The sequence below is a fragment of the Pecten maximus genome, chromosome 12 (genome assembly GCF_902652985.1).
Source record: "Pecten maximus chromosome 12, xPecMax1.1, whole genome shotgun sequence".
Taxonomy (NCBI): domain Eukaryota; kingdom Metazoa; phylum Mollusca; class Bivalvia; order Pectinida; family Pectinidae; genus Pecten; species Pecten maximus.
In genome coordinates this window covers 40,593,890-40,614,072 of record NC_047026.1, presented here as the reverse complement: position 1 = coordinate 40,614,072, position 20,183 = coordinate 40,593,890, and the positions used below count along the sequence as shown (strand labels likewise).

The 20,183-nt window shown below is 34.8% G+C and overlaps 1 protein-coding gene across 1 annotated transcript in view; it reads right to left on the bottom strand.

Moving 5' to 3' along the window:
* LOC117339213 (SH3 domain-binding protein 2-like) overlaps positions 1–18,157 on the bottom strand; it is a 59,964-nt gene extending 41,807 nt beyond the window's left edge. The window contains exon 1 of the mRNA XM_033900685.1: positions 18,032–18,157. The gene's annotated coding sequence lies outside the window, so the exon portion shown is untranslated. The remainder of the gene's footprint in view (positions 1–18,031) is intronic.
* Between the last annotated feature and the right edge of the window lie 2,026 nt (positions 18,158–20,183).

Sequence of the window (20,183 nt, the reverse complement as noted above, 5' to 3'; positions counted from 1 at the left end):
TTTCTAGATAGTTACATCCGTGCTTCCCCTAAATACGGTGGTTACATGTTCAGGTTGATCCTATCACCAAAATTCCTGTGACATTTATCAACAACACAAGGTTTCGATAGAGGTAGGTTGATGAAGACCATCGAAAAGTTATGGTCGACATCGAGATCTTATATTGAAATATTTCATTTCCTTTTTTGATTTGAAATCAGACGTTCACACGCAGCTTTTTTGTCCCGCCATGACCCTCTGCGCGGTGAACTTTCGACCACTTCCGGTAAAAAATATCTTTGATAACCGAGTAATGTATTTTTAGTTAGGGGAAAAAATTAAAATCCAATAAAGGTTATTTTCAGAATTTTCTAAATTCTATGCCACGACCTATGAAATTGAAATAACCCCGTCCCTAAAGAGGATGCAACCCACTATATTCCTGACATGTCCCTCTCTACACGGCTATAAATGTCATTACAGGATCCTCTAAGTGGTAAGCGACTCCCCTTAATGTAGCTATTAGCATTTTAAATGACACGGAAGGAAGTTTTTGGTGAGGGAGGACAGGAGATGTCACTCTAACAAGTGTATATTAGTATGTGTTAGGTGAGGGAGGACAGGAGATGTGACTCTAACAAGTGTATATTAGTATGTGTTTGGATCGGCACTTTCCCCGTTTTCAATTCTTAAAATCAACATTGGGTTAAGTGGTACATTTATTCAAATGCTGTAAATGTTGAAAACTGACTGCTCCTAAAGAAAACGCTCTGTAGGACGAATGATATATCGAAAAGGACTGAAAGCAATGCATATCATATATACAAATGTGTGGGAAATAAGGCTCCCAAGGATAAGCTTGCGCTGTAGCAAGTTTGGCACACACACAAAACAATGATATATTTCCTGGCCTGCGTTTTCCTTATCCATAGCACTACTAGTACTATCTTCCTCGTCATCAGGTTCCTAGAAGCTCTTAATGTAATTTTGGTTTATTTATTTTACAGCAGTTATATCAACTCATATTTAACTGTTGGGGGAAACCCACGTGGTCAAGCAGGTGAGCATACCCCTTTTCACGTTCGACTGGGAATCCGACCCCGGACGCCTAGGTGAAAGGCAATATTATTATCCCTGTGCCATCCGACCACCCAAAGTAGGTACATGTCGGTCGTTAGAGTGTTGGTCCCATGGTATGATTCGTAAGAAGCGACATAATCTTATCTTTTCTCTTCTTTCTACACAACATTATCCACAATGTCTCCCTTGGAAATGCCAATTAGGGAGGCCGTACTTAAATAACCATAACTGTTGATAGGACGTTAACCTATATAACAAGAGGCCCATGGGGCCTGTATCGCTCACCTGGATGGATTAGACCAAATGTCAAAATAATGTTCATATTCAATTTGTTTTATTTGTAAATCTCTAACAATGCTATATATGGTTATAGTGTGGGATTCCGAACTGCTTTAAAGATTAATGAAGTCCAGACTCTCCAAGGTCTGAAAGACCTCAAGAACTGTTTTTAGAACATGCATTTATAACTTAGTAGCGATTTAAAGGAATTACCTCTATTTCCCCTATTGGGCCCTGCCCATTTGTCCCCTTTGGGGTCAGAGTCACCATTTATGCAAAATCTGTTCCCCTTCCCCAAGGATGTTTCTGACCAAATTGGGTTCAAATCCATTCATAACTTTATGACTAGTAGCGATTTAAAGGAATTACCTCTATTTCCCCTATTGGGCACCGCCCCTTTGGCCCCTTTGGGGTCAGAGCCACCATTAATGCAAAATCTGTTCCCCTTCCCCCAAGGATGTTTCAGACCAAATTGGGTTCAAATCCATTCATAACTTTATGACTAGTAGCGATTTAAAGGAATTACCTCTATTTCCCCTATTGGGCCCCGCCCATTTGTCCCCTTTGGGGTCAGAGTCACCATTTATGCAAAATCTGTTCCCCTTCCCCCAAGGATGTTTCTGACCAAATTGGGTTCAAATCCATTCATAACTTAATAACTAGTAGCGATTTAAAGGAATTACCTCTATTTCCCCTATTGGGCCCCACCCCTTTGGCCCCTCGGGGGTCAATCACCATTTATGCAAAATTTATTCCCCTTCTGCCAAGGATGTTTCTGGCCAAATTCGGTTCAAATCCATTCATAACTTTATGACTAGTAGCGATTTAAAGGAATTACCTCTTTTTCCCCTATTGGGCCCCGCCCCTTTGGCCCCTCGGGAGTCAGAATCACCATTTATGCAAAATCTGTTCCCTTTCTGCTAAGGATGTTTCTGGCCAAATTGGGTTCAAATCCATTCATAACTTTATGACAAGTAGCGATTTAAAGGAATTACCTCTATTTCCCCTATTGGGCCCCGCCCCTTTGGCCCCTCGGGAGTCAGAATCACCATTTATGCAAAATCTGTTCCCTTTCTGCTAAGGATGTTTCTGGCCAAATTTGGTTCAAATCCATTCATAACTTGATGACTAGTAGCGATTTAAAGGAATTACCTTTATTTCCCCTATTGGGCCCCGCCCCTTTGGCCCCTTTGGGGTCAGGGCCACCATTTATGCAAAATCTGTTCCCCTTCCCCCAAGGATGTTTCAGACCAAATTGGGTTCAAATCCATAACTTTATGACTAGTAGCGATTTAAAGGAATTAACTCTATTTCCCCTATTGGACCCCGCCCCTTTGGCCCCTTTGGAGTCAGAATCACCATTTATGCAAAATCTGTTTCCCTTCTGCCAAGGATGTTTCTGGCCAAATTTGGTCAAAATCCAATAAGGCCTTTTTGACTAGTAGCGATTTGAAGCAAATGTTGACGGACGGACGACGGACGGACGGACGGACGGACGACGGACGCTGCGCCATGACATAAGCTCACCGGACCTTCGGTCCAGGTGAGCTAAAAATGAAACCGAACCGACACATGGAGGTCGTCCTTAAATAACCATAACTGTTTTTTTTTGTTTTTTTTTATTAGTTCCAGACAAACATATACATCAAAACTCTCTTAATTATGTACATGTAATCAATTTTTTATGAATACTCCTACATTTTTGGTGTATTTTAAATCTATTATAATCTACTATTACATTCTTAATTATTGGGCAGTATAGTGTATGTAGAATTGAAAACAATCAACCAATGAATATATTGCCTGGAGCTAATTGAAAAATGGGATTGGGGGATAGTTTGGATAAAAAGTAGAAGCTGATTTTGAAAAGGAAATACAAAGATAAGAGAGAAAGGAAACATAAAAGGAAGAAGAGAAGAGGGAACGAGATTTCCGACGAAAGCAAAGGCAATTTCTGAAAGGGTGACAAAAAAATAACTGACTATTGCTAATAAAAACATTTAATGGAAAAGAAACCAATCCAACAAAAACACAAGCAAATTGAAAAAAATATAAAAATTAATTACGTTGGTAAATTGAAATCTATTTCATAATGAAAGACACTACCTTAATGTAATGGTTATATTTATTTTCTAAAAGCTGAATGGTAAGCACTGAAATCCTCAATAAAAGTAGCTTCCTTGTCACATTTTTTTGCTAAGTATCTCTCGATGTTATATGAAGTTTTAAGGTTACTAATTAGAGTGGGTAAGTACAGAGATTTACCTAAACACTTTTGACAATAAATATAGTGCTTCATATTTAGTATTATAATATTTTCTGCTCTGTTATTTTGGTGTGGGTTTTGTGCTATTTTACCAAAAATGAAATCTTTTTTACATACATTAAATGTCTCATTACAAGTAGCTTGCAACCAAATTTGGAAAGCCATAATTAAATTTTGGACTTTATTACATTCCCAAAGTACATGCTGTATTGTTTCTTTTTCTATGAAGCAGAAATTACACAAATCAGACTGAACAAAATGAATCTTTTTCAAATAAGTGTTTGTAGCTAAGACATGATGATTAATTCTAAATTGCATCCATTGTAGTTTTGAATTTTTATTTGTGTCAAAAGGCAATCTGTATATTTTTTTCCATTCCTCAATAGGTATATTTCCAAATATGGTGTCCCACTTTGCTTGGCCTGTAGGCAATACATTATTTTTATTCAATACCTTATACATATCTCTTGTACTTTTTTTACTTTTAATAACAATATCAATATACAGTGGTATCAATGGTAATGTAAGTTTTTTTTTCAAAATTCCATCCTAATCGTTTGACTGCCAATATAATACCATTATAATCAAGGAAGTTAGTATTTAAATTAAAAGCTTCATTAAATTCATTCTGTTGAAGAAAGCTGCCATCTTCTTTAAGTAAATCATTTATAAAAATCACACCTTTATCAAACCATTGCTTATAATATACAGTATTATTACCTATTTTTATTAAATCATTATACCAAATTGGTAGAGATAATATTTGTTCTGGCATAAATATTTCAATTTTCCCTCTTAATATATTCCACGCATTAACAACATCAATCCAAAATTTGTTATGAAGTACATTTTTGATATTATATTCAATATATCTATTTCCTAACGTTAAAAACTTATTTCTATTAATTTTTGTAAAAAGAAGTGTCTGCCAATTTGAACTTTTAAGACAAATATTTCTAATCCATGTTGATTTTAAGGCCATTTCAAAATGTTGAATATTAACCATTTTCAAGCCACCTTCTTCATAACATTTCACAATAATATCTCCTTTGACCTTTGCTATTGGACTTCCCCAAAGGTATTCATTGAACATATTTTGAATCTCTTTCATAGTAGATTGGTTAGGTGATGGTAATCCTATAAATAAGTGTGTAAGTATTGGTAGTAGCAGTGTTTTTATTACGGTTACTCTACCTATCGGAGTTATATATCGTCTATTCCACTGTTTAATTAGTGCCTTTAATTTAGTAATTTTTTCTTTGAAGTTAGACTGAACTATTTTACTGAGGTCAACATTGAAGTTAATTCCTAAAAGATTAAAATGTGTTAAACCCCATGATAGAGCAAGATTATTGACTAATTCCTCTGAACTGTATTTTTTACTCCCTATCCATATAACTTGTGTTTGTAAATAACCATAACTGTTGATAGGACGTTAACCTATATAAAAACAAACCAAAGAAAGAATTACAATGATACCCTTAAGTTTACAAGGAAGTGAATATATCCAGGATGAGTCACGTCCTCAAAATCAGAACTTGTCCAAATGAGATTAGAGTATACGTACCGACCACAACACTGGTACGTAGATGTTACTTTACTGATACACTTTACTGATACCTAGGTACATTTTGTATGTGACATCGATAGACACGGTTATGTCATATACATATGCTGAATTAAACGTACGATCTATACTACTCCATGGTACAATGATTCCTATTGTGACGATTTGTCTAGCCTTTAAACTTAGTCGGTCTGGCATTTTTTACCGCATTATTCTGCCAAAGAATCTAGAGTGTCTATAATATGGTAATGTATAACCTCAGTATCATCAAGTACATCTGTCTGTCTTCATTGACATAATTTACTTCCTTATACTCCTACTTATGTCTGTTTTACTTTTAAATTTCACAACTCAGCATAACTTTAAGATTGGCTTATAGGAATGGCAGTGATTTAATTCATGGGTTACGTATCTCCTACCCTTTATTGATTTAATTCGTGGGTTACATACCTCCTACTCTTTATTGATTTAATTCGTGGGTTACTAACCTCCCACTCTTTATTGATTTAATTCGTGGGTTACTTACCTCCCACTCTTTATTGATTTAATTCGTGGGTTACTAACCTCCCACTCTTTATTGATTTAATTCGTGGGTTACTTACCTCCCACTCTTTATTGATTTAATTCGTGGGTTACTAACCTCCTACTCTTTATTGATTTAATTCGTGGGTTACTAACCTCCTACTCTTTATTGATTTAATTCGTGGGTTACTAACCTCCCACTCTTTATTGATTTAATTCGTGGGTTACTAACCTCCCACTCTTTACTGATTTAATTCGTGGGTTACTAACCTCCTACTCTTTATTGATTTAATTCGTGGGTTACTTACCTCCCACTCTTTATTGATTTAATTCGTGGGTTAATAACCTCCCACTCTTTATTGATTTAATTCGTGGGTTACTAACCTCCTACCCTTTATTGATTTAATTCGTGGGTTACTAACCTCCCACTCTTTATTGATTTAATTCGTGGGTTACTAACCTCCTACTCTTTATTGATTTAATTCGTGGGTTACTTACCTCCCACTCTTTATTGATTTAATTCGTGGGTTACTTATCTCCCACACTTTATTGATTTAATTCGTGGGTTACTTACCTCCCACTCTTTATTGATTTAATTCGTGGGTTACTTATCTCCCACACTTTATTGATTTAATTCGTGGGCTACTTACCTCATATTCTTTATTGATTTAATTCGTGGGTTACTTATCTCCTACTCTTTATTGATTTAATTCGTGGGTTACTAACCTCCCACTCTTTATTGATTTAATTCGTGGGTTACTAACCTCCCACTCTTTATTGATTTAATTCGTGGGTTACTAACCTCCCACTCTTTATTGATTTAATTCGTGGGTTACTAACCTCCTACTCTTTATTGATTTAATTCGTGGGTTACTAACCTCCCACTCTTTATTGATTTAATTCGTGGGTTACTTACCTCCCACTCTTTATTGATTTAATTCGTGGGTTACTAACCTCCCACTCTTTATTGATTTAATTCGTGGGTTACTAACCTCCCACTCTTCATTGATTTAATTCGTGGGTTACTTACCTCCTACCCTATATTGATTTAATTCGTGGGTTACTTACCTCCTACTCTTTGTAGATTTAATTCGTGGGTTACTAACCTCCTACTCTTTATTGATTTAATTCGTGGGTTACTTACCTCCTACATTTTATTGATTTAATTCGTGGGTTACTAACCTCCTACTCTTTATTGATTTAATTCGTGGGTTACTTACCTCCCACTCTTTATTGATTTAATTCGTGGGTTACTAACCTCCTACTCTTTATTGATTTAATTAGTGGGTTACTTTCCTCCCACTCTCTATTGATTTAATTCGTGGGTTACTTATCTCCCACTCTTTATTGATTTAATTCGTGGGTTACTTACCTCCCACTTTTTACTGATTTAATTCGTGGGTTACTTACCTCCCACTCTTTATTGATTTAATTCGTGGGTTACTAACCTCCCACTCTTTATTGATTTAATTCGTGGGTTACTAACCTCCCACTCTTTATTGATTTAATTCGTGGGTTACTTACCTCCCACTATTCATTGATTTAATTCGTGGGCTACTAACCTCCAACCCTTTATTGTTTTAATTCGTGGGTTACTTACCTCCTACTCTTTATTGATTTAATTCGTGGGTTAGGTATCTCCCACTCTTTATTGATTTAATTCATGGGTTACGTATCTCCTACTCTTTATTGATTTAATTCGTGGGTTACTTACCTCCCACTCTTTATTGATTTAATTCGTGGGTTACTTACCTCCCACTCTTTATTGATTTAATTCGTGGGTTACTTATCTCCCACTCTTTATTGATTTAATTCGTGGGTTACTTATCTCCCACTCTTTATTGATTTAATTCGTGGGTTACTTACCTCCTACTCTTTATTGATTTAATTCGTGGGTTACTTACCTCCCACTCTTTATTGATTTAATTCGTGGGCTACTTACCTCATATTCTTTATTGATTTAATTCGTGGTTACTAACCTCCCACTCTTTATTGATTTAATTCGTGGGTTACTTATCTCCTACTCTTTATTGATTTAATTCGTGGGTTACTAACCTCCCACTCTTTATTGATTTAATTCGTGGGTTACTAACCTCCCACTCTTTATTGATTTAATTCGTGGGTTACTAACCTCCCACTCTTTATTGATTTAATTCGTGGGTTACTTACCTCCTACTCTTTATTGATTTAATTCGTGGGTTACTAACCTCCCACTCTTTATTGATTTAATTCCTGGGTTACTTACCCCCCACTCTTTATTGATTTAATTCGTGGGTTACTAAACTCCCACTCTTTATTGATTTAATTCGTGGGTTACTTACCTCCCACTATTCATTGATTTAATTCGTGGGTTACTAACCTCCAACCCTTTATTGTTTTAATTCGTGGGTTACTTACCTCCTACTCTTTATTGATTTAATTCATGGGTTAGGTATCTCCCACTCTTTATTGATTTAATTCATGGGTTACGTATCTCCTACTCTTTATTGATTTAATTCGTGGGTTACTTACCTCCCACTCTTTATTGATTTAATTCGTGGGTTACTTACCTCCCACTCTTTATTGATTTAATTCGTGGGTTACTTATCTCCCACTCTTTATTGATTTAATTCGTGGGTTACTTATCTCCCACTCTTTATTGATTTAATTCGTGGGTTACTTACCTCCCACTCTTTATTGATTTAATTCGTGGGTTACTTACCTCCCACTCTTTATTGATTTAATTCGTGGGTTACTTATCTCCTACTCTTTATTGATTTAATTCGTGGGTTACTTACCTCCCACTCTTTATTGATTTAATTCGTGGGTTACTAACCTCCCATTCTTTATTGATTTAATTCGTGGGTTACTAACCTCCCACTCTTTATTGATTTAATTCGTGGGTTACTAACCTCCCACTCTTTGATTTAATTCGTGGGTTACTAACCTCCCACTCTTTATTGATTTAATTCGTGGGTTACTAACCTCCCACTCTTTATTGATTTAATTCGTGGGTTACTAACCTCCCACTCTTTATTGATTTAATTCGTGGGTTACTAACCTCCCACTCTTTATTGATTTAATTCGTGGGTTACTTACCTCCTACTCTTTATTGATTTCATTCGTGGGTTACTAACCTCCCACTCTTTATTGATTTAATTCGTGGGTTACTAACCTCCCACTCTTTATTGATTTAATTCGTGGGTTACTTACCTCCAACTCTTTATTGATTTAATTCGTGGGTTACTTATCTCCCACTCTTTATTGATTTAATTCATGGGTTACTTACCTCCTACTCTTTATTGATTTAATTCGTGGGTTACTAACCTCCCACTCTTTATTGATTTAATTCGTGGGTTACTTAGCTCCCACTCTCTATTGATTTAATTCGTGGGTTACTTACCTCCCACTCTTTATTGATTTAATTCGTGGGTTACTTACCTCCCACTCTCTATTGGTTTAATTCGTGGGTTACTTACCTCCTACTCTTTATTAATTTAATTCGTGGGTTACTTACCTCCCACTCTTTATTGATTTAATTCGTGGGTTACTTACCTCCTACTCTTTATTGATTTAATTCGTGGGTTACTAACCTCCTACTCTTCATTGATTTAATTCGTGGGTTACTAATCTCCTACTCTTTATTGATTTAATTCGTGGGTTACTTACCTCCTACTCTTTATTGATTTAATTCGTGGGTTACTTACCTCCCACTCTTTATTGATTTAATTCGTGGGTTACTAATCTCCTACTCTTTATTAATTTAATTCGTGGGTTACTTACCTCCCACTCTTTATTGATTTAATTCGTGGGTTACTTACCTCCTACTCTTTATTGATTTAATTCGTGGGTTACTAACCTCCTACTCTTCATTGATTTAATTCGTGGGTTACTAATCTCCTACTCTTTATTGATTTAATTTGTGGGTTACTTACCTCCTACTCTTTATTGATTTAATTCGTGGGTTACTTACCTCCCACTCTTTATTGATTTTATTCGTGGGTTACTAATCTCCTACTCTTTATTGATTTAATTCGTGGGTTACTTACCTCTTTATTGATTTAATTCGTGGGTTACTTACCTCCCACTCTTTATTGATTTAATTCGTGGGTTACTTACCTCCCACTCTTTATTGATTTAATTCGTGGGTTACTAATCTCCTACTCTTTATTGATTTAATTCGTGGGTTACTTACCTCTTTATTGATTTAATTCGTGGGTTACTTACCTCTTTATTGATTTAATTCGTGGGTTACTTACCTCTTTATTGATTTAATTCGTGGGTTACTTACCTCCCACTCTTTATTGATTTAATTCGTGGGTTACTTACCTCCTACTCTTTATTGATTTAATTTGTAGGTTACTTATCTCCCACTCTTTATTGATTTAATTCGTGGGTTACTTACCTCCCACTCTTTATTGATTTAATTCGTGGGTTACTAATCTCCTACTCTTTATTGATTTAATTTGTGGGTTACTTACCTCCTACTCTTTATTAATTTAATTCGTGGGTTACTTACCTCCCACTCTTTATTGATTTAATTCGTGGGTTACTAATCTCCTACTCTTTATTGATATAATTCGTGGGTTACTTACCTCCCACTCTTTATTGATTTAATTCGTGGGTTACTAACCTCCCACTCTTTATTGATTTAATTCGTGGGTTACTTACCTCTTTATTGATTTAATTCGTGGGTTACTTACCTCCCACTCTTTATTGATTTAATTCGTGGGTTACTTACCCCCTACTCTTTATTGATTTAATTTGTAGGTTACTTATCTCCCACTCTTTATTGATTTAATTTGTAGGTTACTTATCTCCTACTCTTTATTGATTTAATTCGTGGGTTACTTACCTCCTACTCTTTGTTGATTTGATATGTGTGTAAACTAACCATTCATTACGACATAATGCGGATACAAGTCTGTTGAGTAATGTGGTTACCATTGGAAAACATGTCATCGTCCTGCTTTTGTATGTAATTGTTAGTCACTGTTTATATGGGTACGAATCATCTTCCTCCAGATACATGTATGTATTGTCGCATTGGTGACAATATTGACAATGCTAAAATTGCATTATTCAGACGATCTCTATAGCCTTACTGAAACGGAACTGTACATTCCGACATCTTAGACAGTGCGTAATTAAAGTTTTCAATATTAGTTTATTGGATTCTATCAAAAGGTATATTAGTAAAATATGATAAGTTAACGGAAATGACTAAAGCTATGACGTGTTAATTTCTCGTTCAAACGAGAGTCAAGTGTGACTTGCAATGTCACATTCATCTCACATTATTCGTATTCGTACTTATTTCAGTTAATACTCTTTTGAACCGAAAAGGACCTTACAAGGTTTATATAGTGACACTACAGCACAGGTGTAAATCAGAGGTTGAACGATACATAACCGATCTACCATTTGGCATTAGAATGGTTCGGAAGCCCTTTCGACCGGACGACCCTGGACAAAGCATGGTAGCAATAGGTCATCGTGACGCTACAGGTCAGAGATGACCTGGACATGTGTTCCTTACATCCATATATAGCGACTCCAGTAAACACGACGGTGTCAACTCGTACGAGGATAAGTACGGGTCACCAAAAAATTCACTTAAAATGGTTCCACAGCATATAGGGTTTAACTCTGCTTTGACGTGAAGCAATACACACGAGTACAAACGTACGACCTTGACCCCGTACACCACTTCACAGGTGAGAGCTGTTGATCGGAATGCCCTAACACCATTTATATTGATTTTACTGTCATTTTTGTTCCCTTCTGCTTCTCCGATTGAAGTTGAATGGTATTGTTTAACGTTCTATCAACATAATGTCATTTAAGGGCATTGATAATGGGTCAATCTTAACGACCATCATGCCATGTCAGAGGCACATTGACATGCCATCATTCACCGGTTCTATACTATTCTTCATTATTAGGCTACGTTTTAGTGATGGTATTTGATAGCGTGTTTTTGTATCCCAACGTTATGGGAATGGACCACCTAATGCAAGGAGCAAGAAGTGCCATTTTAAAAGTACAGTTGTATGTGACAGCACAAAACATAACCCAAAGCATTCCTCATGGGCGAACGTCCAACTGAATGCCAACATTAAGGCAATGTCAGGGAAGACAGGAACAAAACAGGGTTAGAGGGAGGGGATAAGATTTCGATTCATCCACCACTCAAGAATCACGCAAGGAATGCCGGTTCTAAAGTAAATGATAAGTCATTTATACTAGACTTCACAACAGCAATTGATAGATTTCGAATAGTGAAAATACTTTGGATCCCATTATTAATATATATATACATAACAGTCTAAAAATATAATGAAAAATTCTGATTGAATTATTTAACTTATAAATGTGTGTAAAAACAGCAAAGAATAATGGAAAAATAACAAAACCTTAATTCAAACGATTATATTTAATTAAATTTATATATTCTTAACGGTCCATTAATACTTAATAGATCATTAGGGCCAACAAATGGTGAGCAAAACACGTACCAAACAAAAGAAAAGTATAGATATGTACAGATACACATGAAAAGGAACGAGGAGAATGAGGCGAGGAGTTCCTCATCAGTCGGCTGTCACTCGCACACACGAGAAGCCGTCCTAAGTGACTTTATCTTCCGATAGGAAATGAAACAGTACTCTTCAATGAATGACGTCATAACAAATCCGGATTTAGTCCCAAATGAGAACTAATGAAGTGACAACTTTACCACCAAACATATCAACAAACATCAAACACATCTGACTTTATATCGTATAAGAAAGAGAACATGTTCCAATGAGGTCATGCTGTCGACCATCAAATTCCCCATGGTATTCATCAACATACATCTATAGAAACCTTGTGTTGTTGATTTCGTCATCAACATACATCTATAGAAACCTTGTGTTGTTGATTTCGTCATCAACATACATCTATAGAAACCTGGTGTTGTTGATTTCGTCATCAACATACATCTATAGAAACCTTGTGTTGTTGATTTCGTCATCAACATACATCTATAGAAACCTTGTGTTGTTGATTTCGTCATCAACATACATCTATAGAAACATTGTGTTGTTGATTTCGTCACCAACATACATCTATTGAAACATTGTGTTGTTGATTTCGTCACCAACATACATCTATAGAAACATTGTGTTGTTGATGTCGTCATCAACATACATCTATTGAAACCTTGTGTTGTTGATTTCGTCATCAACATACATCTATAGAAACCTTGTGTTGTAGATTTCGTCACCAACATACATCTATTGAAACATTGTGTTGTTGATTTCGTCATCAACATACATCTATAGAAACATTGTGTTGTTGATTTCGTCACCAACATACATCTATTGGAACCTTGTGTTGTTGATTTCGTCATCAACATACATCTATAGAAACCTTGTGATGTTGATTTCGTCACCAACATAAATCTATAGAAACCTCGTGTTGTTGATTTCGTCATCAACATACATCTATAGAAACCTTGTGTTGTTGATTTCGTCACCAACATACATCTATAGAAACCTTGTGTTGTTGATTTCGTCACCAACATACATCTACTGAAACCTTGTGTTGTTGATTTCGTCACCAACATACATCTATAGAAACCTTGTGTTGTTGATTTCGTCATCAACATACATCTATTGAAACCTTGTGTTGTTGATTTCGTTACCAACATACATCTATTGAAACCTTGTGTTGTTCATATCTTTGTCAGAAGTCGGCATCTAAGATAATTAATTCGCCAACTTTTTCAAAACTTTTGTATAAAAATTAAGGGAAACACGAAAAGTAATATGTCAATTAGTTAAAACAGTGCATAACTAAGCAAAAACCGTAGACGATGTTTTTATATTACTTTAAAGCTGACAATGTTTTAGTATTACTTTAAAACTGACGATGTTTTTGTATTACTTTAAAGCTGGCGATGTTTTTGTATTACTTTAAAGCTGACGATGTTTTTCTATTACTTTAAAGCTGACAATGTTTTTCTATTACTTTAAAGCTGACGATGTTTTTATATTACTTTAAAGCTGACAATGTTTTTCTATTACTTTAAAGCTGACGATGTTTTTGTATTACTTTAAAGCTGACGATGTTTTTGTATTACTTTAAAGCTGACGATGTTTTTGTATTACTTTAAAGCTGACGATGTTTTTGTATTACTTTAAAGCTGACGATGTGTTTGTATTACTTTAAAGCTGACGATGTTTTTGTATTACTTTAAAGCTGACGATGTTTTTGTATTACTTTAAAGCTGACGATGTTTTTGTATTACTTTAAAGCTGACGATGTTTTTGTATTACTTTAAAGCTGACGATGTTTTAGTATTACTTTAAAGCTGACGATGTTTTTATATTACTTTAAAGCTGACGATGTTTTTATATTACTTTAAAGCTGACGATGTTTTTGTATTAATTTAAAGCTGACGATGTTTTTATATTACTTTAAAGCTGACGATGTTTTTGTATTACTTTAAAGCTGACGATGTTTTTAGTATTACTTTAAAGCTGACGATGTTTTTATATTACTTTAAAGCTGACGATGTTTTTGTATTAATTTAAAGCTGACGATGTTTTTGTATTAATTTAAAACTGACGATGTTTTTGTATTACTTTAAAGCTGACGATGTTTTTATATTACTTTAAAGCTGACGATGTTTTTGTATTAATTTAAAGCTGACGATGTTTTGTATTAATTTAAAAGCTGACGATGTGTTTTGTATTACTTTAAAGCTGACGATGTTTTGTATTACTTTAAAGCTGACGATGTTTTTGTATTACTTTAAAACTGACGATGTTTTTCGTATTAATTTAAAACTGACGATGTTTTTCTATTACTTTAAAGCTGACGATGTTTTTGTATTACTTTAAAGCTGACGATGTTTTTAGTATTACTTTAAAGCTGACGATGTTTTTGTATTACTTTAAAGCTGACGATGTTTTTAGTATTACTTTAAAGCTGACGATGTTTTTGTATTACTTTAAAGCTGACGATGTTTTTCTATTACTTTAAAGCTGACGATGTTTTTGTATTACTTTAAAGCTGACGATGTTTTTAGTATTACTTTAAAACTGACGATGTTTTTTCTATTACTTTAAAGCTGACGATGTTTTTAGTATTACTTTAAAGCTGACGATGTTTTTAGTATTACTTTAAAGCTGACGATGTTTTTGTATTACTTTAAAGCTGACGATGTTTTTCTATTACTTTAAAGCTGACGATGTTTTTGTATTACTTTAAAGCTGACGATGTTTTTATATTACTTTAAAGCGGACGATGTTTTAGTATTACTTTAAAGCTGACGATGTTTTAGTATTACTTTAAAGCTGACGATGTTTTTGTATTACTTTAAAGCTGACGATGTTTTTGTATTACTTTAAAGCTGACGATGTTTTTCTATTACTTTAAAGCTGACGATGTTTTTGTATTACTTTAAAGCTGACGATGTTTTTGTATTACTTTAAAGCTGACGATGTTTTTGTATTACTTTAAAGCTGACGATGTTTTTGTATTACTTTAAAGCTGACGATGTTTTGTATTACTTTAAAGCTGACGATGTTTTTGTATTACTTTAAAGCTGACGATGTGTTTGTATTACTTTAAAGCTGACGATGTTTTTCTATTACTTTAAAGCTGACGATGTTTTTGTATTACTTTAAAGCTGACGATGTTTTTGTATTACTTTAAAGCTGACGATGTTTTTGTATTACTTTAAAGCTGACGATGTTTTTGTATTACTTTAAAGCTGACGATGTTTTTGTATTACTTTAAAGCTGACGATGTTTTTGTATTACTTTAAAGCTGACGATGTTTTTGTATTACTTTAAAGCTGACGATGTTTTTGTATTACTTTAAAGCTGACGATGTTTTTGTATTACTTTAAAGCTGACGATGTTTTTGTATTACTTTAAAGCTGACGATGTTTTTGTATTACTTTAAAGCTGACGATGTTTTTGTATTACTTTAAAGCTGACGATGTTTTTAGTATTACTTTAAAGCTGACGATGTTTTGTATTACTTTAAAGCTGACGATGTTTTTGTATTACTTTAAAGCTGACGATGTTTTTGTATTACTTTAAAGCTGACGATGTTTTTGTATTACTTTAAAGCTGACGATGTTTTTGTATTACTTTAAAGCTGACGATGTTTTTGTATTACTTTAAAGCTGACGATGTTTTTGTATTACTTTAAAGCTGACGATGTTTTTATATTACTTTAAAGCTGACGATGTTTTTGTATTACTTTAAAGCTGACGATGTTTTTGTATTACTTTAAAGCTGACGATGTTTTTGTATTACTTTAAAGCTGACGATGTTTTTGTATTACTTTAAAGCTGACGATGTTTTTGTATTACTTTAAAGCTGACGATGTTTTTGTATTACTTTAAAGCTGACGATGTGTTTGTATTACTTTAAAGCTGACGATGATTTTGTATTACTTTAAAGCTGACGATGTTTTTCTATTACTTTAAAGCTGACGATGTTTTTGTATTACTTTAAAGCTGACGATGTGTTTGTATTACTTTAAAGCTGACGATGTTTTTGTATTACTTTAAAGCTGACGATGTTTTTGTATTACTTTAAAGCTGACGATGTTTTTTCTATTACTTTAAAGCTGACGATGTTTTTGTATTACTTTAAAGCTGACGATGTTTTTTCTATTACTTTAAAGCTGACGATGTTTTTGTATTACTTTAAAGCTGACGATGTTTTAGTATTACTTTAAAGCTGACGATGTTTTTCTATTACTTTAAAGCTGACGATGTTTTTCTATTACTTTAAAGCTGACGATGTTTTTCTATTACTTTAAAGCTGACGATGTTTTTCTATTACTTTAAAGCTGACGATGTTTTTGTATTACTTTAAAGCTGACGATGTTTTTGTATTACTTTAAAGCTGACGATGTTTTTTCTATTACTTTAAAGCTGACGATGTTTTTGTATTACTTTAAAGCTGACGATGTTTTTTCTATTACTTTAAAGCTGACGATGTTTTTGTATTACTTTAAAGCTGACGATGTTTTAGTATTACTTTAAAGCTGACGATGTTTTTCTATTACTTTAAAGCTGACGATGTTTTTCTATTACTTTAAAGCTGACGATGTTTTTCTATTACTTTAAAGCTAACGATGTTTTTCTATTACTTTAAAGATGACGATGTTTTTCTATTACTTTAAAGCTGACGATGTTTTTTTCTATTACTTTAAAGCTGACGATGTTTTTGTATTACTTTAAAGCTGACGATGTTTTTCTATTACTTTAAAGCTGACGATGTTTTTGTATTACTTTAAAGCTGACGATGTTTTTGTATTACTTTAAAGCTGACGATGTTTTTCTATTACTTTAAAGCTGACGATGTTTTTCTATTACTTTAAAGCTGACGATGTTTTTGTATTAATTTAAAACTGACGATGTTTTTGTATTAATTTAAAACTGACGAGGAAAATCTACAATTAGTTCATGCATAAAAATGACAAAGTTACTCTTATATTCTAAAATATAAGGACATGTTAAGCTCACAATGCACTGGGTTAAGTTATAACGTACGCCAGTCATTTCCCAAGAGGCACATTTACCTAGCGCATTGTCAGCTGAGACGTTATCATGTTCAACTTTATACCTGGATAATTTCACAAAAGTAGTCTATTTCTTGTTAAACACAAACATAGTCGTAATCTAGTCTCATTTATAAAGCGAATCAAACATTTTATAAGCTACTTGGATGTTTGACAGCTAAATTATGTCTATGTTATATAAGACAATGAGAGCAGGATATTCTTCAACATGATACATGGGCTTTTCCCTTGTTTCCGGAAGGATTATATATTAAAAATATCCTAGGTTAATTCTACCGTGACTTTAAGTAAACCTCGAAGCCATTTTATTCTTCTCAGTAGTTTTAAAAGTTAGCACGATAAGGGAGCAGATAACCTTCATGTAGTGTGTCATACAAACAGACCAGGATTTAATAGGACGCAGAGAGACTTGTATATTATATATTAAGCTATGTACGAATTAACTATGAAGTAAACACATTGGTTATTCATGTCCGACCTCTGTTACAATCACCTTTTGATTTAGCCCCTGTAATTCAGCTATCCCCTGAGAACGCCACCAAGAAAGGCCTGTCATATGTTTGGTAAATAGTGAAACTAAGATGGATTGTGACAAGCTGTGAGAGAAATATATATTCAGGACATCTTCTCTTACTCTGCTAGTTGCTAACACGTGTAAGAGGAAGTACATATTATGTTTCATACACAATCGGCCATTTATAGGAGTTACAATGATATTGAACAAAATGATAATGTTGTTATTTACATAATTAACATATACCTACCTGACTGTCGTTGATAATGACATAGAACAGTTAAATCGAGAATAATCCAGAAATTAGGACCCGGGCACACTTTTCACACACAGATTGTGATTCGCTAAAATCTGTAACGAGGAAGTGTATTTGTATGACCATCTAACCCAGTATGTATTGGTGTTACGATAGCGTCACTGAGTGGGTTGGTCAAGGTGTATACATTTGTTGTACGAGTATAAGTGTTACACAATCACTGGCGGGGACGATGTACAGCAACATTTCAGGTAAAGGAAAACTTCATGATTATACCCACATACCTGTAGGTTTATTGTTTACATATTGATATAGCACGTGGGAAACAAGATTGTTATTGTTTACATATTGATAAAGCACGTGGAAAACACGATTGTTATTGTTAACATACTATCAACACATTTAGACTACTTGAAAGGAGTGTACTTAAAATGGGGTCTACTACACGACCGATAAAATTATTCTACTAACAAACACAAGCAAATAAGGAGGGGGTATATTTATAGGATGATTATTATTCGTGGGTGACTGGAGAACGACTTTATTGTTTTATCACACTGAAATGTCGTGTCGTAAGATTAGTGTCGTGACCTCTTCCGATCCATCCTACTGAAATGTCGTGTCGTAAGATCAGTGTCCTGACCTCTCCCGGTCCATCACACTGAAATGTCGTGTCGTAAGATTAGTGTCGTGACGTCTCCCGGTCCATCACACTGAAATGTCGTGTCGTAAGATCAGTGTCGTGACGTCTCCCCGGTCCATCACACTGAAATGTCGTGTCGTAAGATCAGTGTCGTGACCTCTCCCGGTCCATCACACTGAAATGTCGTATCGTAAGATCAGTGTCGTGACGTCTCCCGGTCCATCACACTGAAATGTCGTGTCGTAAGATCAGTGTCATGACGTATCCCGGTCCATCACACTGAAATGTCGTGTCGTAAGATCAGTGTCGTGACCTCTTCCGGTCCATCACACTAAAATGTCGTGTCGTAAGATCAGTGTCGTGAGGTCTCTCCCGGTCCATCACACTGAAATGTCGTGTCGTAAGATCAGTGTCGTGACGTCTCCCTGATACATCACACTGAAATGTCGTGTCGTAAGATCAGTGTCGTGACGTCTCCCTGATACATCACACTGAAATGTCGTGTCGTAAGATCAGTGTTGTGACGTCTCCCCGGTCCATCACACTTTAATGTCGTATCGTAAGATCAGTGTCGTAACCTCTCCCGGTCCATCACACTAAAATGTCGTGTCTTACCTGAGATGTTTTATAAGATAATGGCTAAGATGACAGTAAAATAGGTACAGCAATATGAGGATAGACTTATCACAGTCTGCTATCTGTGACTAAAGAATGGTTCACAAACTGCTAACGCAGTACGAATCAGTAAGATGGTGCGCATAATAATTCCTTTGTCGGCCTCAGGGAACATGTATAAAGGTATTGTTAAGGTCTTGTTAGGTAGCTCAACATATTTTGATCGTCTAACACATTGGATTTCACTCTAATTGCTGACAGGTTAATCTCTAGACACTTACCAGCATTATTCATCAATTTTCCTGTTTCATTTTTTACCACAGGCCTTCTACACGATCAGTAGGCAATGCATGCAGTATAAACTTACTACCTTGGATTCACAGGATTTTTTTTTTTTTTTTTTTTTTGCAGTAACATTCAAACATGGAAAAGTTAAACAACCAACTATTTCAGTGTAGGAAACGGATTAAAACTAGAACTGTCGCCAGGATGGCTGACTAATACCCCCGCAATCTGCACGAGTCAATGGTGACTTGGAACTGTTAATTAGAGGCTAACTAAGATAACCCAGTAATATAGTGACCAGTTGCCATTGCAACCATAATTTTGAGAAAAAGAAAGTGAGATGCACATCTACACATGGTCCTCTATAGTTGTGTGAAGTTTCATTGAAATCGGCACCTTCCGTTTAGGAGGAGTTGTCCAGACAAACTTAAAGTTATGGTTCTTATCGGAAAACCTGTTTATAGTGACCAGTTGCCATAGCAACCATAATTTTGAGAAAAAGAAAGTGGCATGCACATCTACACATGGTCCTCTATATTTGTGTGAGGTTTCTTTGGAATCGGCCCATAGGTTTAGGAGGAGTTGTCCGGACAAAATGTGTCT